General features: G+C 37.3%; 1 protein-coding gene and 1 long non-coding RNA gene across 5 annotated transcripts in view; one reads left to right on the top strand and one right to left on the bottom strand.

Annotated features, from left to right (window-relative positions):
- Positions 1-5,495: 5,495 nt before the first annotated feature.
- LOC120879894 lies at positions 5,496-10,771 on the bottom strand. 2 transcript variants are annotated; one of them, XR_005724896.1, is made up of 4 exons: positions 9,877-10,771; positions 9,363-9,463; positions 8,704-9,223; positions 5,496-8,146 (listed from the first exon to the last, which is right to left on the bottom strand). It is a non-coding gene; the product is annotated as an uncharacterized LOC120879894 (long non-coding RNA). The 2 variants fall into 2 exon arrangements; XR_005724895.1 differs by having other exon boundaries at positions 5,496-9,223.
- Positions 10,772-10,865: 94 nt separating this feature from the next.
- Positions 10,866-26,134, top strand: part of BRINP3 (BMP/retinoic acid inducible neural specific 3) — a 480,300-nt gene continuing 465,031 nt past the window's right edge. Inside the window, exon 1 of one of the 3 annotated variants that reach the window (XM_040262877.1) lies at positions 10,866-11,060. The gene's annotated coding sequence lies outside the window, so the exon portion shown is untranslated. Of the gene's footprint in view, positions 11,061-12,508; positions 12,783-13,186; positions 14,153-26,134 lie in introns of those variants that run through there. The other 2 variants (XM_040262878.1, XM_040262879.1) reach the window with 2 other exon arrangements.

Raw genomic sequence — 26,134 nt, 5'->3', positions numbered from 1 at the left:
AGGCCTCCCTGTCCATCACCAACTCCCGGAGTCCATGCAAACCCATGTCCATCGAGTCAATGAGGCCATCCAACCGTCTTATCCTCTGTCGTCCCCTTCTCCTCTTGGCCTCAATCTTTTCCAGCATCAGGGTCTTTTCCAATGAGTCAGCTCTTTGCATCAGGTGGCCAAAATATTGGAGTTTCAGCTTCAACATCAGTCCTTCCAATATATACCCAGGACTGATCTCCTTTAGGATGGACTGGCTGGATCTCCTTGCAGTCCAAGGGACTCTCGAATCTTCTCCAACATCATAGTTCAAAAGCATCAGTTCTTTGGCTCTCAGCTTTCTTTATAGTCCAACTCTCTCATCCATAAATGACCACTGGAAAAACTATAGGCTTGACTAGACATAAATCATCACAAATCATAGTGTCTTAAAACAACACAAATTTATTCTAGGAGTTCTGAGGACAGAAGTCTAAAATGGGTCAGCAAGGCTTCATTTCCTCTGGAAGGTCTAGGGAAAAGTCTGTGTCTTCCCCTTTTCCAGCTTCTAGAGGGTACTCTGCCTGAATTCCTTAGCTATGGTAATCCCCCATCATTCCATCTGCTTCTGGGTCACATCTCTTTCTCTGGCTCCATCCTTCTGTCTTTCTCTTGTAAAGATGCTTGTGGTTACATTAGGCAGACCCAGCTCATCTAGGCTTCTCTCTGCTTCTCAAGGTCCTTAACCTTTTGAAATTGGCAGTTTCTTTTGACCATATTAAATAACCTAGTTACACATTCTAGAAATTAGAATGTGGACATTCATAAGAGTGGCTATTATTATTATTATTGCCATACTGAATAGCTACTGAAATCCAGATACAAGGAAGGATTATAAGAAAGTTGTATGTGATTATTTCCTTGATTGTTTTCAAAATTGTTATTCTTGTAAATGACTTCTAAATTTATGCAAGTTTATACGTGTTAGTTGACATTGCATTAATCCATAGGATCACTATGTCAATGAAGATAGATTGATCATTACACTCTTGAATAAATTTTGATAGTACAAAGAATTTAGTGATTGTCATTATTAATTATTTTGGTTAATTTTAAAATTTTAACAAAATGTTATATAAACTGATAGCTTTGTAGTGCAGCTCATAACATCAGAAACATTTCTTTCTTCCGTAAGGATATTAAACTTGCAAAAGGTAGTATCTACACTTACATAAATAATTGATTAAACAATTAACATGTATCTTGATGTATTATTATGTTTACTTTCCCCAGCAAATTAGAAAATGCAATATGGTTAAAAAATAACCCAAGTATTTCTCTTATTAATTAATAATGATGTTTCAATTTTCTCAAATTTCATTTTCCTCATCTTCAAATAAATGAAATCTTTTAATTCACAGCATGGTGAGAGGATTAAATTAGTATGGTGGCTAATAAAGTATCTTTCAAAACATAAAGTGCCATGTGAAAGCCAAGAGTCATCATTGTCAACATGGTTTACTAGGCCTAATATATGTTGAATATTCTGAAAATATTTTGAAGAGTGTTGTCATTTGGTAACAATATTTCTAAATGTTGGATAAAAATTAAATATAGTAAGCCTTTGTATGAATGTTAAAGAGGGAAAGTTTGGTGAAGTACTTAAATTCATCTACTAACTAAATACTCAGCTTCTTTTCTGTCGAGGATCCTATACAAGTTAGCAGAGATACAAAGTAAGTGAGTTAACAATAAATAATGGAAAAATACAATAACCATTTCCTCTTCATGGGACTGATTGTAGGCAGTTGTGATTGAAATAGGTTAAGCTCTTAATTCCATTATGTGCTTGTGAAGACATTATCAATCACACAAAAACACATAAAACAATACAAACACTACTTAAATCTTCCCAGAGTACTTCATATCCCAGTACTATACATATGATTGAAAAGTACAATGGAAATCGAATAAGACTATGAAGTCATAAAAATTGACTTAATTGTTTTTTTAAGGAGAAAAGGATAGCTTTACTACCTTGTCAGGCAAAGGGGGACGAAGCAGGCTAAAGGCTCAAAACTGTATGTCCCCCTGACTTTTACTTCTGGTTCCTCTACTTAGTTTGCCAAACTAATTAAGTTCTTTGAGACTATTACATCATATATGGAATGTTTATAACAAAATTACACAGCTTGATATTTAGATAATTTATGTAAAGTGGTTTATAGAAGGCTTTCAAAAGAATTCTATGAACTTATGTTTTCCTTTAACAATTGCACATTTGTATTTGTCAACACATAGGTTTTGAATTAGTGTGGATTTTTTCAAGATTTAAGACATAAAATAACCAGTGCAAATTTTTCTTAATATGTGTTTCATCATTTGGAATATTCTAAGTTAGTGTACAATCAAGGCAAATTGGAAGTGGTCAAACAAGAGATGGCAAGAGTGAATGCTGACATTCTAGGAATCAGCGAACTAAAATGGACTGGAATGGGTGAATTTAAGTCAGATGACCATTATATCTACTACTGTGGGCAGGAATCCCTCAGAAGAAATGGAGCCGCCATCATGGTAAATAAGAGTCCGAAATGCAGTACTTGGGTGCAATCTCAAAAATGACAGAATGATCTCTGTTCGTCTCCAAGGCAAAGCATTCAATATCACTGTAATCCAAGTCTATGCCCTAACCAGTAACGCTGAAGAAGCTGAAGTTGAATGGTTCGATGAAGACCTACAAGACCTTTTAGAACTAACACCCAAAAAAGATGTCCTTTTCATTATAGGGGACTGGAATGCAAAAGTAGGAAGTCAAGAAACACCTGGAGTAACAGGCAAATTTGGCCTTGGAATGCGGAATGAAGCAGGGCAAAGACTAATAGAGTTTTGCCAAGAAAATGCACTGGTCATAGCAAACACCCTCTTCCAATAACACAAGAGAAGACTCTACACATGGACATCACCAGATGGTCAACACCGAAATCAGATTGATTATATTCTTTGCAGCCAAAGATGGAGAAGCTCTATACAGTCAACAAAAACAAGACCAGGAGCTGACTGTGGCTCAGATCATGAACTCCTTATTACCAAATTCAGACTTAAATTGAAGAAAGTAGGGAAAACCGCTAGACCATTCAGGTATGAGCTAAATCAAGTCCCTATGTTATACAGTGGAAGTGAGAAATAGATTTAAGGGCCTAGATCTGATAGATAGAGTGCCTGATGAACTATGGAATGAGGTTCATGGCATTGTACTGGAGACAGGGATCAAACCATCCCCAGGGAAAATAAATGCAAAAAAAGCAAAATGGCTGTCTGGGGAGGCCTTACAAAGAGCTGTGAAAAGAAGAGAAGTGAAAAGCAAAGGAGAAAAAGAAAGATATAAGCATCTGAATGCAGAATTCCAAAGAATAGCAAGGAGAGATAAGAAAGCCTTCTTCAGCGATCAATGCAAAGAAATAGAGGAAAACAACAGAATGGGAAAGACTAGAGATCTCTTCAAGAAAATTAGAGATACCAAGGGAACATTTCATGCAAAGATGGGCTTGATAAAGGACAGAAATAGTATGGACCTAATAGAAGCAGAAGATATTAAGAAGAGGTGGCAAGAATACACAGAAGAACTGTACAAAAAAGATCTTCACGACCTGGATAATCACGAAGGTGTGATCACTCATCTAGAGCCAGACATCCTGGAATGTGAAGTCAAGTGGGCCTTAGAAAGCATCACTACGAACAAAGCTAGTGGAGGTGATGGCATTCCAGTTGAGCTATTTCAAATCCTGAAAGATGATGCTGTCAAAGTGCTTCACACAATATGCAAGCAAATTTGAAAAACTCAACAGTGGCCACAGGGCTGGAAAAGGTCAGTTTTCATTCCAATTCCAAAGAAAGACAATGCCAAAGAATGCTCAAACTACCGCACAATTGCACTCATATCACATGCTAGTAAAGTAATGCTCAAAATTCTCCAAGCCAGACTTCAGCAATACGTGAACCATGAACTCCCTGATGTTCAAGCTGGTTTTAGAAAAGGCAGAGGAACCAGAGATCAAATTGCCAACATCCGCTGGATCATGGAAAAAGCAAGAGAGTTCCAGAAAACCATCTATTTCTGCTTTATTGACTATGCCAAAGCCTTTGACTGTGTGGATCACAATAAACTGTGAGAAATTCTGAAAGAGATGGGAATACCAGACCACCTAACCTGCCTCTTGAGAAATCTGTATGCAGGTCAGGAAGCAACAGTTAGAACTGGACATGAAACAACAGACTGGTTTCAAATAGGGAAAGGTGTACGTCAAGGCTGTATATTGTCACCCTGCTTATTTAACTTCTATGCAGAGTACATCATGAGAAACGCTGGACTGGAAGAAACACAAGCTGGAATCAAGATTGCCAGGAGAAATATCAATAACCTGAGATATGCAGATGACACCACCCTTATGGCAGAAAGTGAAGAGGAGCTAAAAAGCCTCTTGATGAAAGTGAAAGAGGAGAGTGAAAAAGTTGGCTTAAAGCTCAACATTCAGAAAACAAAGATCATGGCATCCGGTCCCATCACTTCATGGGAAATAGATGGGGAAACAGTGGAAACAGTGTCAGACTTTATTTTTTTGGGCTCCAAAATCACTGCAGATGGTGACTGCAGCTGTGAAATTAAAAGATACTTACTCCTTTGAAGGAAAGCTATGATCAACGTAGATAGCATATTCAAAAGCAGAGACATTACTTTGCTGACTAAAGTCCGTATAGTCCAGGCTATGGTTTTTCCAGTAGTCATATATGGATGTGAGAGTTGGACTGTGAAGAAGGCTGAGCACAGAAGAATTGATGCTTTTGAACTGTGGTGTTGGAGAAGACTCTTGAGAGTCCCTTGGACTGCAAGGAGATCCAACCGGTCCATTCTGAAGGAGATTAACCCTGGGATTTCTTTGGAAGGAATGATGCTAAAGCTGAAACTCCAGTACTTTGGCCACCTCATGCAAAGAGTTGACTCATTGGAAAAGACTTTGATGCTGGGAGGGATTGGGGGCAGGAGGAGAAGGGGACGACAGAGGATGAGATGGCTGGATGGCATCACTGACTCGATGGATGTGAGTCTGAGTGAACTCCGGGAGTTGGTGATGAACAGGGAGGCCTGGCGTGCTGCGATTCATGGGGTCGCAGAGTCGGACACGACTGAGCGACTCAACTGAACTGAACTGAAGTTAGTGTAAAATTTTAGCTTTATACTAGAGAGCACATAATAATGTTTAAATTTGGTTCTATTACTGTCTTGTTTAATCCAGGAATGATATCTCTTCTGAAGTAATAATAACTCCCATGGATTTTCATGTTAATGCTTGTCTTTTATGTTTGTCATTACCAAAACTTATGGCTTATATGTAATACTCAAATATTGACATATATAAAAGAATGAAGAAGACTGATATGGCTTCAGCCACTGCAGAAAATTGAACACCCTCTAAATGGCTATAGTCTTGCAGCTTTTCTCCTAATAAGTATAGAACTTTTTGACCGGAACATTTTTTTTTCCACCTAATGTCTTCATTACGATGCACTGTCTTAACTTCTGCATTTATTTCAGTGTCTGTGTGTGTGGGTTTTTTTTGTTTTGTTTTGTTTTTCCTGAGGTAAGTCAGGGTCTAATTAAATAGCTTATTTTGAGATCCTGGCTTTCCTCTTCTTACAATCCCACTTTTTATATGGGCAGGAAATTTAAAACAAGGAAAATAGAAGTGACATGATGGAAAATGATGTTGCAGGTGATTGAAATTATCTACATTTTAAGGTTGTATTGTGTAGTTGAACATAGCTTAGTGAACAACCCAATGCACATACAAACAACACTGAGAATCTTTCCTTAGAAAGTAAAATTATGTCATGAAATATTCCCCAATCTTTGAGGACAGGGATGGAAGGAAAAGGGGAGGATAAAACACAGGAGAAAAAGAAAAAAAGAATCTACAATAAAGAGTCTTAGCAACAGAGTAAACTTGGAGAAGACTGCAATATATTCATCTTTACACTACTTTTTCTCTTTTTCATTTATTGTTTAGCCCAATTTCAAAAACACTACTTGTTTAGCAAGCGCCTGCCTACAATGCGGGAGACTGGGTTCAATCCCTGGGTCCGGAAGAGCTCCTGGAGAAGGAAATGGCAATCCGCTCCAGTACTCTTGCCTGGAAAATTCCATGGACGGAGGAGCCTGGTAGGCTACAGTCCATGGGGTCACAAACAGTCAGACACAACGGAAAGACTTCAATGTCAATGTCAATAGAATATAATTGATTCAGAATAATACTAGCTAAGAAGTTACTAAAACTGTATTTAAAGTTCCCTGGGTTGTTAGCTAGTGTATGATTACACTAATGACTTAATTTCTCTGGTTCTCAAATTTTTCATCATAATGAAAATGACTAAGCTATCTTTAATACACCTTCAAGTTCCAGTACACTTTTTCTGAGATATGGATATACTGGTCAGTTCATTTAGCAGCATATTGACCTTGTTTCTGAAATTTGGCCTTTGTACAATGGTGCTGGAGTAAATCAGAGAGAGTTTTGGGTGAAATAGAAATAGCTTTATTTCTTTGACAAGCACAGAGGGCCACAGAGGGCTAATGCCCTTGAGACCATGTGTCCTACCATGGAGGGGGGTAGTAGTGAGGAGTCTTATTTAAGTATTCAAAGAGCAGGGCACATGATCAGCTGTGTTCATTCTTCCGTTTGGTGGATAATGAGGTGATTGGGAGTCAATATCATCAGTCTTCTGGTTCCAACCTGTCTGGAGGTCTCCCTGCTTCTGGGCAGACAACAGTAACTACTTCCACCTGGTGGGGGTTTCAGTATCTGTAAAACAGCTCAAAGGATGTAGTTCAGAATATTATCTATAGCCTCTGAGGAGGAACTAAGGTCCTTGACTTTGTTTAATGGCTAAAGTATTAGTTTGTCATGCTTGACTGTTTCTCTTTCTTTCTGCATCTTCTCACTTCTCTGATGAACTTTATTACTTGACTAAAGTTTTTCTACAGAGGCAGGTGGAGGACATATGTGTGGGTCTGTTCTGGGAAAGCCTCCTAGGGTCCTGTTCCATTACAGTCTCATGAAATAAGACATGAAGATGCTTTCACACTTAGTTATTGAAGAAGTTTTAGACACTTTCAGAGAGAAAACTCTGAAATCAAAATAAGCATAAGACTAAAATGAATAAATTTAAGCACTGTAATGAGGGCAACTATATATGTATAAATGTGAGTGTTACGTGTGTATACAAGTAACAGTTTGACTGTACTTATCTCATTATAACCCATTTTTGTTACACATTTATTTCAGGTTAAAATAATCTGAAGTATATTGACACTTTTCTTCACAAGCAACTTGCTTCATAATTTCTTTAATTCAACATGTCTTGAATGTTGCTTTGTGTTAGAAATTTTAGTGGATTAATAGGTAAGAAATATATTAGGTGATACCCATATTCTTAAAAAAGATGGAGCCAGAGTAACAGACAAGAACATTATGAATAACAAAAATTGGCTAAAATACCAACTGCAGATGTGCATGAAGATTACCCAGGAAAAGACAAGTTCAACATAAAAATAAAATGCATAACTTCTGAGTAAGGTCTAAGTTCAAACTTTCTTGCACTTAGGTAAAAACCAGTTAGGAGACAGCTCTATCTGGGGGTTGATCAAATATAATCATATGATCTAATATAATGTTAAAATACTCATATTATTTATTGATGTCTAAGTGCTGTAAACTCTTTTAAAGTTAAGGAGCCATGGGTCACAGTATTTTTTCATCCTGTCCTATTTTTTTCTCTAAATATTTAAAAGAATATCAACCTCCCATTTATTTCACATATGTGCTAAAAATGTCAATGTTACTTTTCTAATTTAAGTTGGGTTCTCAATAAATAATTATATTTCCGTGAATAATAGCTTAAATAGGTTTGAACAGCATATTGTATTTTTATATAAAAAGTATGTTCTTTCAAACCACAACTGCTAGGTTTGTGTTAGTAATAAGTCATCCTCCTTGGGTAGACCTCCAATCTCCCTTGCTACATGTGTCTAAAACATAGGGACATGCACAGAAATCATCCTTTTGGTAAAATGAGATGACTGAAGGAAACCTTCTGCTCTAGGGCATCATTAGTAATGGAATACAGCCTGAGGAGAGAAAGAAAAAGAGTTATACAAACATGTCCTTTGTGAAAAAAAGTTTTTCCCTTGCCTATTTTAATAGGAATAATAGCTACAGATTTCAACACATGCACACCCACTTAATTCTGGGATTTTACCCTAGCAAGCTCTAGAAAATTGATGATCAGAAATAAAGTCTATTTTTACTCTCTCATCCATGGAATTTTTAAGATGAATTATTTCATATGAGGTTAAGGGCAGTCTGTTTATATCAGGACTACATTTTGTGACAGTTAAATAATCCATTATCTTTAAAACTGAGGATAAGGAGTTTACAGTGGAAAGAATGATAACAATGGAGGAAAAAGTGAATATGAGTAGTTCACCAATAAATCATGTTCTTGAACTCAAAATTGCAACAATTTCTTTCAGAGCAGGTCTCCTTTAACTATTCACCTCCAAAGTGGTCAGTTTACATTAGCAAAACCGAGTTCACACAATTTGCAAGCTTTGTGATTCTGATCACCTAGTGACACATGAGGTCAACATAATCAACCTTTGGCTCCTCCCACTCCTCCACCTACCCATTCCCCAGGCAGGAGTCTGTGCAGGCAGGGGATGCTGTAGACTCAGGAAAGCCAGAGGACTGGATGAATTCACAGGTATCACCAAGACATGCAAAAGCCTACTCTGGACCTTATAAGTTTATATCCGGTGCAGGAATTGGAAGGAAGGTGCACACATTTGAAAAACGTTTCTATGACTTCATCTTTCCTGCCCCTCCACCCCCCCCAAAAGAAAAGGCGCGGGGGTGGGAGGGGCGATTCACATTATTTCTGAAACTGAGAAAATATTATATTTTAGAACATGGTTAAGCTATATGAAAAGCATAGACACAGACCGCAAACTATTTTCTTTATTTTCAGAAAGCAAAATTTCAGTAAGAAATCAGGGAGGTATTTAACTACTCATTTAGCAAGCAAGCAGGCATCAGCTTTATCTGAGTTTGTACTTTGAATGCAGGAAATTTAGGACCTTAAAGCCTTCACACTGCCTTCTTCAAGCCTCTTTACTTCAAATTCATCCTTACAAGCTCCTACTTTCCTAGGAAGAAAGAAAAGAAAAATTCCACTGACCCGGCTCGTGATTTACATACAGAGAGCAAATAAATGAATGGAGTGGGGGATGGGGCAGTGAGAAGCAATGTGTTTCCTTTTCAACCGCAGAAAATAAGATTACTTACCAAGAACATTTTTATCCCAGGGCAAATGTTTATTCCCCCTTTCATTTGGCGCCTCAGTCTCTGCAAGAAATCAATTTCCACTCTACCTTTTCCTCTTATTTCTAAAAAAAAAAAAAAAGAAAGAAAAGAGAGGCGAATGATTCTTAAGCTTCGGGGTCCTGCGGGTGATAAGAGGGCAAAAGACTCCCACGGCGCTCTTTACCCAGACCGTAGCGCTGAGAGTGAATCCCTGGGGCACGAAGAGAACCTCTCTAAGGAGGGTGTGTGTGTCTGGGGGGTGGGGTGGGGGTGGCACGGGGGTGCATTTCACTGCCAAAATCTAAATCATCTGCAAAGAGCATCACCAGCCCCTCAGTCACACAAGCAATTCCCTGGGGGAAGTAGGTTTCAAATAGAAAAGGGAAGTTCCTGAATGAGAGAGAGAGAGAGAAGCTGGGATTTGGGTTCGGGGTTTGGGTTTGGAGAAGCGATGGGGCGGTAGAGCAAATGGGAAGAGGAATCAAGCTTGTCTTACCGGATCGATCAGGCGATCGTTTGTGCGGTACAGGGCTGTGAACATGGCCAGATAATGCATTCGGCAGCAAAACCATTTCTGACTCACTCTCCCTCCGTTACCAGTGCAGGAATCAGAGGGGGCGCGGGAGACTCGCAGCCTGCCACCCTCTCCCCCCAGGGACAGGGACGATCCTCAGAACCTCCAAAGCTCTAGCTGCTAAAGTGAGGCACCTGGAGCTGAGGTTCCCGATGGAAGTCCATTGCCTGGAGTCCCGGGGAAGCAGGATTCGCCGAGGAAGCAGAACCTGGGAGGGCTCCTGCCGCCGCCGCCGCCGCCGCTTCCAGCAGCGGTTCCCCAGTCCCCTGCCTACGCCTCCCGGCCCTGTGACCCCGAAAGCGCCCGGGAGACCCGGCCTCCTCCGCATCTTCAGCCCCCCAGGCCAATCCTCGAGGATCCGGCCATCCTAAAGTGAACACGGGTTTATCTTGGGGGCTCGGTGGAGTTGGGCTTCCTTACTACGCCTCCCTCCGTTGCTGCGAGGGAAAGAAAGGGAGATCCTAGTGGAATGCACTGATGGAATACTGTTAACCCTAATAATAATGTTCCCAGCGCAGGTAACTCTTAAAGAACTGAGAGAGGGAAGATCTGAGCAGGATTTCCGAAGCGATGCCCTCTTGAATTCTCATTGGATCCTCCCGAGCAGACTAAATCACTCTTGCTGCTCTGTCTATCAGGATGACTACAGCTTCGCTCACTAGTTCTCTCTTTATCTCGCTGTCTTCAACACATCTTTTTACTTCTCTTCGCAGATTTATCTGTAGTCCACCTTCTGGTCTCTGGGGTTACGCAGCTTCTATTTTCCCCCACTGTCTGGGGCTGTACAGTCCGTAAATTTTCACTTTGCCTGCCTAAGGATCACCACAAATAAGCCTACCCCCTCCCGTTTCTCAGCTCCCCCTCGCCCCCACCCCGCCCCAATAAAAGGCACCTCTTTCACATTTTGCCTCCCTTCCTTGGGGCTTCCTGGCTTTCCGTGTAACTGGTTTTTACTTGGTTACATGCCACCAGGAACTGCTGATTATTTCAAAGTTCCACCAGCCTGAAGCTCATCACTCTACCTTGCTTTGGAAGATCATGGAATATCTGTTGGAATCCTGGATGTATTTTTCTCACAGTCTTCTTGCTTCCTGAAATTTCCTCTGGTAAGTTCTTCTCTTCATATGTGATTAGAAACTTAACTGCTAGTGTTATTTTTAATAAGCCTGTGTGTTTAAAAAATGTCTTATGTCTTACATTTTTGTCACTTTCAGAACCCAAAGATCTATGTGACCCTGTTGATTAATTAGTATGTTCCTTGCAATTGTGCTACTATGATAAAGCCCATGTAATGAATCACCCCATCCCTTTTTACATTTTTTATTTATTTCTGCACTCATTTATGTTCAGGTTATAGGAAACATTAACCATCCCTCCCTCCACCCCCCCAGCCTCACCCCCCACCCCACCCTGCAATGCTTCTTGGCACATATTCTTGTGCCATTTGAAAGATCAAATTTTATATGTTTATCTAAGAGTGAGCTTAAAACAGACCTGCTGACAATCACAGGGTCTGAGAAAGTTCACTAGTTCCTGATCTTTAGAAGGTTGTTCAGGTCACTATTTGCTCATTGTAAGCAATTACATGACTAGGGAGGACTTTCCTAAAGTGTATTTTTATGGGTTCCGGATATCAAGCACTAAAATCCACTGTATGGTAACAAGAAGAGTGTGAGTTTTGAGTGCACCATTTTTTTTTTTTAACAGCATCCCAAATCACACATGAACACATTATTTTGGGTGTTGTATTTAAATTCGGGCATCACACTTGGGAGTACATTTTTGATTTTATGAATTTAGCCTGTGAACAGTTAATTGGACACAGAGTGCTCATTTCAGAGGAAGAGAACTATCAGAAGCAAGTACTGATTATATTGGTTCTAATCACTGAAAATGAGGGACATGCTTTATATGAAAAAATTAATTGCCTCACTCTTCACACTTGTTCAACCCCTAGACTCATTTTTAATAAAGATGTTAATATGTCAGTGGTTTTTTTTTTTTCTTTTCACTTTTATGAGCATTTTTATGGGCTAAACTGACAGTTACGATTACCACTTCCCTTTTAAGTATAGCTGTGTTGAGACACATTTAAATCTCAGCTTTTACTTCACACATTGACAAGGACACAGTATTTATTTAATGCCAAACCTGAATGTATCATCAGTCATCTCTAATGCATAGAGATTTTTTTTCACCTCTGCGAATCCCGCCCCCTCCCCAATAAAAACAAGTTGCTGGTTTTTACATTTCTGATGGATAGAGGTGAAAACCTATTGTGCAAATCCCCTCCTTTTCCCCCTTCTTTCTTTTCTTTCTTAAAAAAAAATTCTCAGAAATAACTATTTCTGTCGTCATTGATGACTGATGACTGACTCGAAAACCTAAGTAATTTTTTTTTTTTTTTAAATTCAAGAGCCTTTTAGCTTCCAGATAGAAAAGTACTCCGGCTGCAGCGACACCCCATCCCCCAGTCTTGGGATTCAAGGGCTTCCCCCCACCCCAACCCCGGCTCCCAGGGAGAAAACAGGGCTGCCTGTGGTCCGCACCGCTTGGCACCCCTCACCCGTCACTAGTTTCTACCTGGGCTCCTTCCCATCCTGGTCCTTTTGCCAGACAAGTACCATCAGCGTCCGAGACTTCAGCTGAAGAAACGAGGGCTTAGCATAATTCACCAATTCAAACATCCTCTTTGGAGGACTGCTGCTGTTGCGCAGGAGTGGAGGGAGGGAAGGAAAAAAAAAAAAAAAAATCTAACTTTCAGTGCAGTCAGATCTTTGCTTCTTAACCTAGTCTACCCCAGTAAGGCACAGACGTAAGGTACCTAGGTAAGTGCGTTTTCCTGTATCATAACCTGAAACTCAAGTTGGTGGAGGGAGGTGTGCGTCTAGCAGGCTCGTATCGCCAAAGGCGCTTTCGCCGGGTGGGGTAGCAACAGGCGACTCGCCTGGAGGTTTCTCCGCAGCTGGTGGCAACGCCTAAGCTACCTGGGCTCCGGGGGGCGCGGAGGACACGGGGCTGGGTGGACCAGGCTGCCCGGGCTGGGCGCCGGGAGTGGGGACTACTCGCCCGGGTGGGGACAGTACCCCGCGCCGCGCCCGGCCCGCAGGCGCAGCCTTGGCTCTCGGCCCCTGCGGCGAACGTGCGCCCGGCTTGGGCATCGCAGCCCCGGAGCCGGGCGCGCGCCAGGGGTGCCTCCTTACTTCCCGCTCCATTGCTAGCCTTCCTCCCGCCGGTTTTGAGCAAAACCGCTTTTCTGTGCGAGAGGCCACATTTGGTATGAGAATTCCTCATCCGCTCCCATCTCCGTTTCTATTTATTTATTATTATTATTTTTGATGAGCTGTGACTAAGATTAAGACTTGACGGCTCTCCAGCATGCCTGCCTCAAAAAAAAAAAAAAAAAAAAGTCGCCGTCTGTATCCGTCCGCTTAGCTGGGTTTAGAAGAGCTAGCTGACTTCTTGGGCTCTGTGGGAAAGTGTAGCTGACCGTCACACCCTCTCCTGCTTCAAAAACTCGCAGGGATCTGGCGGGCGGGAGGGGTGGAGGAAAGGAGTTGGATGTCAACTTGGAGCCAGAGGTTGGAATGGAAGTGTAAAGCAAACCGTAGGGATTGGGAGTCTTTCAGCTTCTATTATTACCTTCACTTGAGAGTTAGGATTTTCTGTTTCTGTCCCCCTTTCCTGGAGGTGGGGCGCGAGGTAGGAGGGTCCAGGCTGGGCGCGCTCCCCTTCGGCGTCCACCCGAGAGGGGGTGGTGCTTCCCGGCGGCTAGAGAAGCTGGATCTGCAGCTGAACGGTGGCTGAGAGTTGAAGTCTCCGATGGCTGTTTTCTTAGTCCCCAAGAGTTGAGCCTAGAGAGCCTTCTCCTTTGCACCAGGTCAGGAACGTGAGCAGCCCTTTAGGGGCAGAGACCTCCCTTGGACGGGAATCCTGGGGAGGCTGTTACCTCCGAGGATAACATGCATGTTTCCAGCTGTGTGAAATGCCCACCCGAGGCTTGAAAAGGCGAAGAGGTGACTGGTGTTGCGAAATAACCCTACTATTGCTTACAAATAGTCTAGCCAGTCAAATATAAGCAAAGAAGAAAGCACCACTGTCTAAAACTGTCACAGCCGCTTTGAAGACAAATGATCAGATTTGGGGGACTTTTTTTCTTTTGCGTGCCATTTAGATTTATCATCATGCAGTTAAGCAGGTAAGAATTGAATGTCTATATTTTATTGACAATGAGATAACCTGTGTTTGACCCCTCCCGTGACATTTTTCCCCCTGTTTGAAGCGATGGGTTATATGTATTTTCAAATGGGTCTGCTATGATGCATAACTTCGTAATATTTGCATTCATGAGCCGTTTAAATCCATTTAAATGTTTAACATGCATTCATTTGAGTGTTCAAGGTACATTTACTTAAATGTCTAACAATGTTACAGAAATCATAAACTGGGCCAAGGTGAGAGGAACAAATGGAGAGGGCAGACATCAGAGTAAGGAATGTAGAACCCAAATGAAGGAAGTAAAGAAGTAGTTGCAGAAATGCCTTAGAACTGCTTCTTGTTAAGGTCACAGACCTGAATACATAAAGGACAGCTGGAGAACTATTCAGGGCATCTTTTCAAACAGAAATTTAATTCTGACTACTTGAGGGAAATTTTGGGGGGGATTTTTCATGCAGTTTTCTTAATTAAAAAAAAATCTTTAGAGTAGATATGGGTTGTGTTGTCTAATACAGTGAGAAAAGAGCTTGCCTTAAGGTAAGATATGTTTGACCCCAGTACAGAAATCTTTGGGCTTAGGAGACCAGTTAGAAACTGAAAAATACAATATAAACAATTTTTTCCATTATGAAAAATCTCCCATAAATAAGACTTTTAAAATTCCAAATTTTGTAGATGTATAATGTTACCAGCCAATAGATTTCTTCCACTCTCAGATTTAACAATTCCCTCCCCCAAAAAAACTCAATTAAAATGCTAAAACTCAATTTGAAAAACTTCTGTTATTATTATTGATATTGTTTTGTTATGTTATGCTAGTATGTTTAAGGAGTCTGGAGTCCCCACACAGTGAAGCAAAAAGAAATATTAATAAGGTACAATCCTAAAACTGTTCCATTTATTTCTAACAATTTTTCTTCTCTAACAAATTGTATTCTTTAAGATTTTTCTCTGGAAATATTTTAAGTGCTTACATTTATTGATGTAGATCTCTGATCAATAATTTTCTGCTTGTAAGGCTCACTGATAACATATTGAAGACATATGAAAGATAATTGCAACTTTGGGTCATAAAATTGCAAAGTTATAGTGCTTTTCTTAGTTTGATGCAAGAGGTAGTTTTTACTCCACTGGAAGAAGTAATTCATCAATGAATTTCACTTTCTTAGTTCTTTTGCATTGTATCTTCTAGCGTTTTATTGTATGAACATGACATTATTATATATTATATTACATATGTATGTCCACTTTTGGGTGAGTGAAGAGGCATTTATTTTAAATTACATTGCTCTAATAGTATTTTAAAATAAAATAAGCATGATACCATATGATTGATTTCACTTATCATTTAATCAGATAATATGTCCTTTCAGTTTCTCATGAGATATTTTTTCTTAATAAACTCAACATTGTAATGGAAATGTACATTTTTATAGAGTATAATACATTTTTTATTTTAATCATGCTGAATGATTGGTATATGATAGTCAAGTAAATCAGACCTCAGTAGGATGAAACCACTGGGATTCTAAGAGTGTCTGTGTGCATGATGGTGTCTATGTGTATATATCATACACGTACATGCATATATGAAATTAGCCTTACTGCTAGGTTTGTGTGTTCTTTAAATAAAATAGACTTTCTTTTCAAGATAGTGTCGTTGTGTTTTTCTCTCTACAAGTTCAAAAAGAGTCAACTGAGAGAACTTCAAAACTTTGATGCTTTCTTATCAACCTATGCTTCAGTTTCCTATGTTACTTGTTACTTTGATTTTTTTCGTATTAGCTCCCAAATGAGTAATTACCGACCACAGTGTCTAAAATTTAAATCATTTAGAAAACTGAGTATTAGTATCAGAAGCTCAAAGTTCAGACACAAAGAGGAATGTAAAGATTATCTGTGTCAACTTTTGAACAAACATCTTTTATTAAAAAATATCCCAAAGGTATTTGTATATTATGACTATGACTTATGATTAATGAGGTCTTCTAACATTTTTCTTTTTACCTCTAGTAGTGGGTTATTGTGAAAGTAGAGAGAGATGGATCTAAGATTCCTTCCTCAGTTTTATTTTTAGTTCCTCCTCACTAATGGGATCCTAGTAAGATTTCTGTCTACTCTTTACACCCCTTATCTCTCACATAGTTGAAAACACCAGAGTGTTGTTGTAGAAAAAAATGACCCTAAATAAGGATGCTTTAAAAAGATAAATGTTGTGGAGACAATATATATTTTGAAAAAGGTATCATTTGCATTTGATTTTTTTTTTCTGATAAAACTCTCCATGAAAGAAGTAATGTTGACTCAACTTTAATATATATATATATATATATATATATATGTACCAAATATTCTTGGTTTGTTTTTATGGTGTCTAATGAGTTTACATAATGTTTCTTTTATTTTGATATCATATAGCTTAGAAAGAGAAAAGTTTACTCCTTGAGGCACATTAGTTCTTATGACTTTAATCCTGTCTGTCCTGTGAAAAGAGTCACTTTTATAAAACTAGTTGTTCTTGACTGGCTTTTCACTGTCATTTAGTGAAAGTCTGATTTCTTAGCAGGTTTACATTATTAACTTGTTGATTTCTCTCAGTTTAATTGAAAACAAGATCAAAATATTTTCATATAACAACTTTCATAATGAATAAACTTGAGAAAATCATACTGATAATTTCTATCATTTATCAACTCATATTTAGCTTACCAGAATTAATTAGGTGACATCTAGCATTGTTGGTGTCTTAATTTAGCAATTACTTGGAAAATTTCATTTAGACATTTAGTAGTGTAACTCTGACCAGAGTTGCATGTACTGTTATTTAGTTTTATGATTTTAATGTTTACAATTCATGAGTTCTAAAGGAGAGCAAAAGAAAAAAGAAATGTGCTTAATATCATTGATTGCTAATGGATAGTCTTGACTCTTAAAAGAAAAGATGTAAAGATGTTTATTCCACACTATAAAAGAGTAAAAGATTCTCTGAAGATGAAATTTCATCATGAACACTAATGGCCTTTTTACTGAAAATATGTCTGGAAGTTCTGATCCAGCTTTTTTTTTCTTTCTTAGCAATATCAAATAGCCACTCTAGGCATTTTATACTGGTCATCAAATATCCTCATCAATAACATTTTAAAGCTTTTATTGCTATCCTTTCAAGGATATTTGATGGGTTATTAAGAATATTTATATCCAATTACTTATTTGCAGACCTATCCAGTTACAAAGTTTCCATAGATAACTATTTCATAAGCTATGAATTAGCTCTTCTATATTTATGTTTGAAATAAAGTATTCATGCAAACAGTTCTGGGATATTTCTCAATTTCATATTCAAAGTAGCAAATCATGAATAACTAATAGATGCTCTAATTGAAATAAACACAGTGATAATTTTCTAACCAGTTTCTTTCCCCCTAAAGATTAAAAGGTATAACTAATATACTTTTAGTCAGCTGAGTAGATTGCTAGGTAATTTATCTTACCATAAAGAATTGTGTTAATTTTTAATTATTTATTTTTAACCAAGAAAGCATATATGCAGATGTGAAAATATGACCATGCAATCTAATAATTAGGAAATCTTATAGAGTCTTTTTCTTCCATATTCACTGTTATTTCTTATAATTTATAATTTCTCACATTTTTAATTTTTTAAGTTTACAGATACAAATGGTTATTTTCCTCAATGTAACCTATATTAACTTATATTTTAGGAGTATTTGTATTACTGCATAAGCCCTAATTTTCTCAGACATGGATGACTTTAAAAGCATCAAAGGCATAACAAATTTGTTTTAATAGCTAATAGAGAAACTACCATCTTACAGTTCCAGCAAATTAAATCTATAAAATACGTATTTATTGATTAAATTAATAAATATTTTAACATTACATTCAAATGTATTGTAGTTCTCTGCTACATAAGAATTATTGTCTCATAATGGTGTGTTTCATTTAAATTCCATTATAGATTTATTGCAAAAGAATGCTTATAGTTAGTTAGATTTTTTCTTCCTGATTTCTGTGAGTATCAGCCAACCTCATCAGGATTGAGCTTTTTTTTATTAACTTTTCTGGAGTCTTACATTTTGTTAATTTTAAAAGCTATCTCTAGAATATTGCATCATTAAAAAACAATCTAGCCTTGGGAAGACCAGAATTGAGTAAGCATGCAGTTTAGTTTTTCAGTGTCAAATAATGACCCACTACTTCACAGTTTCATTAAACAGTCTCACAACTTAGATATATGATCTTTAAAACATTTCAAATGATGTTCTTAAAAAGAAGCCAGTTTGGAAAAGTGATTAAATCAAATCAAGGAGTAAATTTAAATGGATTCACTCAAGTATCAAAATACAAAATCGCATATTTATGCAGGTTGCTTATCGTGAGTGCTTTGTAATTTGTAATATCTTTGATATGCATGCACTTTTAAGATACAAGTATTTGTAACTGCTTTTAGATATGCAATTTAATACTGTGTGTAGAAGCTCCTTCTGAGGTAGCCCAAGTAAATATAGAACAAAAGTTAATTCAATAACTGAGTTTCTGAGATAGATAATATATTTAACTGGCTTTCCTATCTTTGTGTGGCAATATTTCTAATGGTTTTAAAAAATCAGCCCCATAAATGTATGTACAGAGATGGTGGAATAGTCTTTTTCAGAAATGAACACCTCAAATAGTAATGAACAAAATCCAATTATTCAGAAGAAAATCATTAAAGATTGAATAAATCACACATAGAGTTGTAAAAAAATGCTCCTTTAAGATAATTAACCCATACTTTTCTCAACATTTTCTTATATAACATCAAATATATTAATATACAGACCAAGTATAGCTTACTCAAAACATTTAAACTGAGTGGCTTTACTTGAATTTACTATGAGAATTTCTAATTATTCATTCAGGCCTGTCACCAGAATACAAAGTTTCAATACATTATATACATGTGATAAAATATTTTCAAGAGTATACTATCAAATAATGTGGAATAAGACTAGAGTTTCCAAAATTGAAGAATAAAAATGAATTGCCAATGATCGTTTAACAACAGCAACAGATTAGAAAGTATATTTTCTGTTTCTTTTTACTAATTTCACTCCTAATGAGGTTTTTAACCAACTTGTTAATTTGAGTTCAAAACTTGCCTTGAGTAAGCAGTTTTTGATAGGATGTACATTTGTTTGATTTGTAAGTTATACTCTGTTCCACTTTTGAAATTTTCCCAATCACTGAAAAACAACACTTTTCTTTTCTTTTTTTTTTTTTGAAATGTGAACCGGAGAGAAATGAATCCAGTCTTCCCTGTGAATTGAAACTTAAATTTCATAGCTAAGAAAAACAACCCTGAGCAATTTCTTAAGAAGCACAAAGTTATTCTTGAAGCCTCTTTTTTGACTAAAGTACTTATTTTCAGCGTCTTCTCACCTCTGAGTGGAACTTCTAGTCTTACACTGCTACTTCCCAACATACACATTTTTGCAACACCTTGTCTGCTTATTTGGGAGCTTGTAGATCAAGGACAGATTATTTTAAATGTATAGTTTTCTTTATATTTCAGCTAAAAGAGTAATACCAGTTATGTTTGAATAGTGACATAACTGTGGAGAAAAATAACTTGCAGCTTCCATGTTTCTTCATAGAGTGAACTCTAACAGGTTTTCATGTATCTCTTCCATCCATCCATGAAATGTGAACATTTAAACACATCTCTTATTTAACCAATTTAAAAGACAAAACAAAAAATTACAATCTATGAAGGTAGGCCAAGAAGATATGAAAGATCACTCATGACATTAAAACTATTCCAACCTATCCTTGACAGTGTCTCTTTAAGGAGATCAATTCTGATTTAGAGTAAAAACAGCAACTCGAACATAAACTGATTAACTATTAAATATATTTCTTTCTCATCAATAACACTGAATCTGTAAGGTAAACCAAAGTTTAGCCTAGGGTTACATGATTCTTTCATCACAAAAATGATAACAATTTGACTTACTTTACTGTCTTTTAGATATAGATTTGCAAAGGTCTGAGCTGAAGATAACAAGGTATTTGCTCAGCATTGAAACTGGACAGTTATTAACTATTTATTAATTTTTTTCTATTACCAGATTTTGGTTTCAGATAAGTCCTGCAATTTTGATTCCTATGTTTATTATTTAGAAGGTATTCCTGGCCAGTTCAGACAGTATGATTTTAAAAATTACTGGGAGTGTTTAAGACTTCACCCTCCAGTGCAGTGGATGTGGGTTCCATCTCTGGTCAGGGAGCTAGTATCCCACATCCCTGGTGGCCAAAAAAAAACAAAACAGAAAAAAAAAAAAGGCAATATTGTAACAAATTCAATGAAGACTTAAAACTGTCTCTAGTATGTACATGATATGCTAGGTATTAGCTTATATTCAACAGCTTCTCTGTTTCTGATACAGTAATGCCCTATTTATTCTTTCTTATAAAATTCTTCAAAACCTGGCTGGCTCTTTTTATATAAAAACTTTTTAATAATCTAGATTTCTTTTAAAAATAGATTTACTTTACTTTTCGTTTTAAACTTAGTATCTTAAGTTCTTTATATCTTCCTGAATGTGGCGACAGTTTGAGCTATTTTAGCAGTTAAAGAAATTTATTGCCAAGAGTGGTCCTTGAAAATACCAAATGTTTTCACAATTCTGTGTTGGGCAGTGATGGGGAAAGCAGGTGTTCATATTTAGAAAAAAAGTTTAGTTACACAAGCTAGAATATGTTGCCAATGCCAGGCACTGTAAGGATAGTTACTGATGCAAACTTAGACCATCCCAGCATCTCTGGCAACCTGGGTAAGCAAAAGTCCATTGCCGAAGACTCCTTCTTTAATTAGAAATACCCAGAGTTCTAAATCGGCGAAGGGAATGGCAACCCTCTCCAGTATTTTTGCCTGGGAAATCCCAGGGACAGAGCCTGCAGACTATAGTTCATGGAGTCGCAAAAGTGTTGGGCACAGCTTAGTGACTAAACAAGAGCAACACAAATGTTCTGACACTATTTATTAGACGGTGGTTCAGAAGAAATTGGAGAACAGCAGACAAAGATTTAACGGCTTGCTGATAGATTGGTTTGTTTGTTGTAGATCACGTTTTTTTGTTATTTTTGGTTTGCTTTAAAGAAATATTTAGTGGATGTCTGATCCACTGAGTGAACTACGGTAAAGCTTGGGAATATAACAATGAAAAGACACACTTGTGCTTAAGAGGCATATTTTTTTTTATTTTTACTTTTTGCTGTTTGAAGTATGCTTTGAATTGCCACAAGGCAAATTTAATGCTTGATCACTCATTGTATTTTCACACATGTCCAACTTTGATATTGTAAATATAATTCTGTTTAAGAGAAAAAGATAGTTGTCAAATTCCTCAGTTTACAGATAGGTCAGTAAAAAATGTATTTTCTATCTAGAGTATTAAAGGATAATTATTAAAGAGACATGGAAGAACAAGGACAGTTCTACCAAGAAAGTCATAATGATTTAGTTGACATCTGATTCTGTGGTGATTCATTTGTTTCAATGTTAGCTTTTTTTAGTGGAAACATTTTCAATGGCTTATGCCTTTTAATTTTTAGGACTTACAGTGAATGAAAATCATATTAACATTGCAAAAATTCACTTTACAAATTTAATTTTCTTATTTCATCTTGTATTTATTGAAGACTTACCCTGTTTCTGGTTCTTTTGTTGGTGGTACAGATGCATCCCTGGTGGCTAAGATGGTAAAGAATCCACCTGCAATACGGGAGACCTGGTTCGATCCCTGGGTTGGGAAGATCCCCTGGAGGGGGATGGCAACCCACTCCCGTATTCTTGCCTGGAGAATCCCTATGGACAGAGGAGCCTAGTGGGCTGCAGTCCATGGGATCTCAAAGAGTTGGACACGGCTGAGTGACTAAGCATAGCACAGCACACAGCATAGATGCATTAGTGAATCAAATAACACAAATCATTGCCTCATGTTGTTTATACTGGAATTAATTGTTACATTATTACAGGCATTTCAGGAATTATTGTACTATTATAGGAACTATTATCCTGTAAGTTGAATGATCCCTATAACCAGAATTATAAGATAAGTTTAGGAGTTCACTGACAATGTTTATAACCACACTCTCTTAGGTTGGTGGTGGTGGTTTTATTGCTAAGTTGTGTCCAACTCTTGGGACCTCAAGGACTGTCACCTGCCAGGCTCCTCTGTCTATGAGATTCTTCAGGCACGAATACTGGAGTGGGTTGCCATTTCCTTCTCAGGGGATCTTCCCAACCCAGGAATCGAACCTGGGTCTCCTGCACTGCAGGAAGGTTCTTTACCAACTGAGCGACTAAGGAAGCCCTCTCTTATGTTGGAAGTTCAAATATTTTCATTTCCTTGCAAATGAATAAAAAGAAACTGAATATTATTATTTTGAAATTTTAAAAGAATTTTCTATGGCTGAAACAATCTGGTTCTTTGAAAAGACCTTTTAATAATATTATTAAACTTTTTTGGAACTTCCTTGCTGCTACTGCTGCTAAGTCACTTCAGTCGTGTCCGACTCTGTGCGACCCCATAAAAGGCAGCCCACCAGGCTCCCCTGTCCCTGGGATTCTCCAGGGAAGAACACTGGAGTGGGTTGCCATTTCCTTCTCCAATGCATGAAAGTGAAAAGTGAAAGTGAAGTTGCTCATTCCTGTCCGACTCTTTGAGACCGCACGGACTGCAGCCTACCAGGCTCCTCTGTCCATGGGATTTTCCAGGCAAGAGTACTGGAGTGGGTTGCCATTGCCTTCTTCAGGTTTCCATTGCCTTCTCCACACACTATTTTTGTGTGTGGGTGACTTCAGATTATACACTTCTATTTGTGTTTCCCAGTATAGAGACTTCTAATTCAAAAGCTCATTTTACCTTCTAGGCCTGGTTAACTTCAAAGCAAGTTTTAGTCTTATTAAAGAGCAAGAGATTTATTGTCCATTTTGTTACCAAACTCCAAGATTTTTGAACTTCATCCCAGTCATTATGTTTTAGTCTTAGAATACATCATCAAGCCTTTATCAACAGTAGTAAAGATACTTTAGCTAAGCAACAAGTTAGTATTATACTTTCAATTTTTACTCAGGATCACCATAAATATATATATTTATAAAGCATTTCTAAAACTTTGCAAAACTGTAACTGAGGCCGTTGTCCATAAAGGCAGGAGCAAAAGGTTTATTATCTTTGCACGTGCATGAATTTGCACAGAGTATGTTTTTTTCAATTAACTTTTTTCATCAGATTCCCTACAAACTTGCATTTTTGTGGCAGAATTCTTTTACTGACAAGAAGCACTTTGTCCTTCACAAGCCAGAATGCTTTTTATTATTGGAGCATGCCAGAAAAAGCAGAACCATGTTTCCAGTTATAGTAACCATATTAAATCCAGATGTCTGGTACCATTATTTCCACTTCATTCCTGTACATAGATTATTTTAATCTTTATTTTAGACTCTCTTCTGCTTCTCAGTTTTGGTAGTCAAAGATACTAATTATAATAAGGTTTCTGAAGCATCCCTTATATTTTACCTTAAAAATAGATTTTTAATCTAAAAATACTATTCTAAATATCTTCCATTTGAACTTTATTCTTAAGTCTCTGACCACTTTCCTTTTGAATGAAAATTGAGTACAATCTGAATCTTACCAAGATTTTTTCTATGATCACTTATATCAAAACACCAAAATATTTTATATTTTAAGTGTAAAGATAAAGCAAATGACTCTAGAAATTTGGGCTTTTAAGAATAATGCCTCCTATGTTCTGGACAGAGCTAGAGAATGGAACTCACTTTCTATTCATTTTTTCTAATCAGTTCTACCATTAGGTAGTAGCATTTAACTTCCTCTTTATTGGTAAGACAAGATTGTATTGACAGAATCAAGCAGGAGATTAGTTCCCTCTACAATATAACCTCCTCAGAGGAATACTAACCCTCATTAAGATGGAAAACACTTAAAGCTGTAATTCAGAGGCACTGTATTGCTCCATCAGCTAAATAAAATAAATAACGACAAGTGCCCTCTGGAAAACAGATTTAGCAGAGTTAAATGACTAAGAAGATTCACTTCTAAGTCCAGTCTTAACAATGTGATTTAAAACAAGAAAGCTCAACTTTTTTAGAATAAGAATTGTGAGAAAGTACAATAATAATGCATTATAGCATATTGATATAGTTACAATCTCTTTCTAGTGTAAGCAGTACCTAATGAAGCAGCTCATATATTTTCAATAGAATAAAAAGGAATTCAGTTCAGCTCATGTTCCCAAACCTTACAATGTGCATGACAGGGTGTTAGACATGAGGGGCTCCACGGGTTCCTATGCCAACAGAGCCCTCATCATTTGGTCATAAACTAACATGTTTAAGAGGATAATATTAGTACATTATAAAATTTTAGAAGACTAATGAATGAAAATCCATCCAGTATGCAGTTATTTTAATAATTTCCAACAAACATTGAAAAGAATTTAAAATAGTTATTAACCCACCAAAACAATTATCTTTAAAATTCAAAAAGAATTGCTAATTCAAATCAGTGCATTCCATTATTTCTGTCGTCTCTGAGTGGAGAACTTCAGATTTTTGTGATGTCTGGAATTGAATGGCTTTTTTTTTTCTTTTGCTTCAAGGATCAGTGTTACTTTTTATAAATCTGTTTAAGGGAAAAATGCAAGAATTAGCAATTCATAAGAAAAAGAAAAACTTAATTTTGGTTTAATTCCTATATAAACCCAGTAATAAATTAAATAGCTAAGAGTCATAATGACTTTCTTTCCATTTTAGCATATTACTGTTTACTTCAACAGATGTGTTAAGATAAAGCAATGACTTCTCTATACATCTGGTGAAGTATGGAAAAGAGAGTGGCAAAATCTTACCTATGTATATTGGGTTCCTTAAAATCCTACCTACTCCACTGGACTCTTTAAAAATTCAGTACCTTTAGGGATTTCCCTGGTGGTACAGTGGCTAAGGCAGTGCTCTCAATTCAGAAACCCCAGGTTTGATCTGTAGTCAGAAAAGTAGAAGGTCTCACATGCTGCAGCTAAGACTTTGGCATCAGTTCAGTTCAGTTCAGTTGCTCAGTCATATCCGATGTTTTGCAACCCCATGGACTGCAGCACGCCAGGCTTCCCTGTCCGTCACCAACTCCCAGAGCTTGTGCAAACTCGTGTCCAATGAGTTGGTGATGCCATCCAACCATCTTATCCTCTGTTGTCCCCTTCTCCTCCTGCCTTCAATCATTCCCAGCATCAAGGTCTTTTCTAATGAGTCAGTTCTTTGCATCAGGTGGCCAAAGTATTGGAATTTCAGCTTCAGCATCAGTCTTTCCAATAAATATTCAGGACTGATTTCCTTTAGAATGGACTGGTTGGATCTCCTTGTTGTCCAACGGACTCTCAAGAGTCTTCTCCAACATCACAGTTCAAAAGCAACAATTCTTCAGTGCTCAATTTTATAGTCCAACTCTCATATCCATACATGACTACTGGAAAAACCAAAGCTTTGAATAGATGGACCTTTGCTGACAAAATAATGTCTCTGCTTTTTAATATGCTGTCTATGTGGGCCATAAGTTTTCTTCCAAAGAGTAAGCGTCTTTTTATTTCATGGCTGCAGTCACCATCTGCAGTGATTTTGGAGCCCCCCAAAATAAAGTCTGTCACTAAATAAATATTTTTAAAAAATCAATACCTTTAAATAAACAATGTCTAGATTAAAGAAGAGCAATTTTAGGCCATATGAAGTATAAAATTATAGATAATAACTAGAATTGAATTAAAGTCATAAATTAATGCATCGTAACTAAAAAGATGATGTAAATCACTGAATAATGATACTCTCATTCTTTTCTTAAATTTGACTATGTACTTCATACAGTTCATGAACATTCAAAGA

Source organism: Oryx dammah, unplaced genomic scaffold, assembly GCF_014754425.2.
Source record: "Oryx dammah isolate SB20612 unplaced genomic scaffold, SCBI_Odam_1.1 HiC_scaffold_21, whole genome shotgun sequence".
Classification (NCBI taxonomy): Eukaryota; Metazoa; Chordata; class Mammalia; order Artiodactyla; family Bovidae; genus Oryx; species Oryx dammah.
The sequence above is the reverse complement of the archived record's forward strand: the minus strand, read 5'-3'. Positions and strand labels throughout refer to the sequence as shown.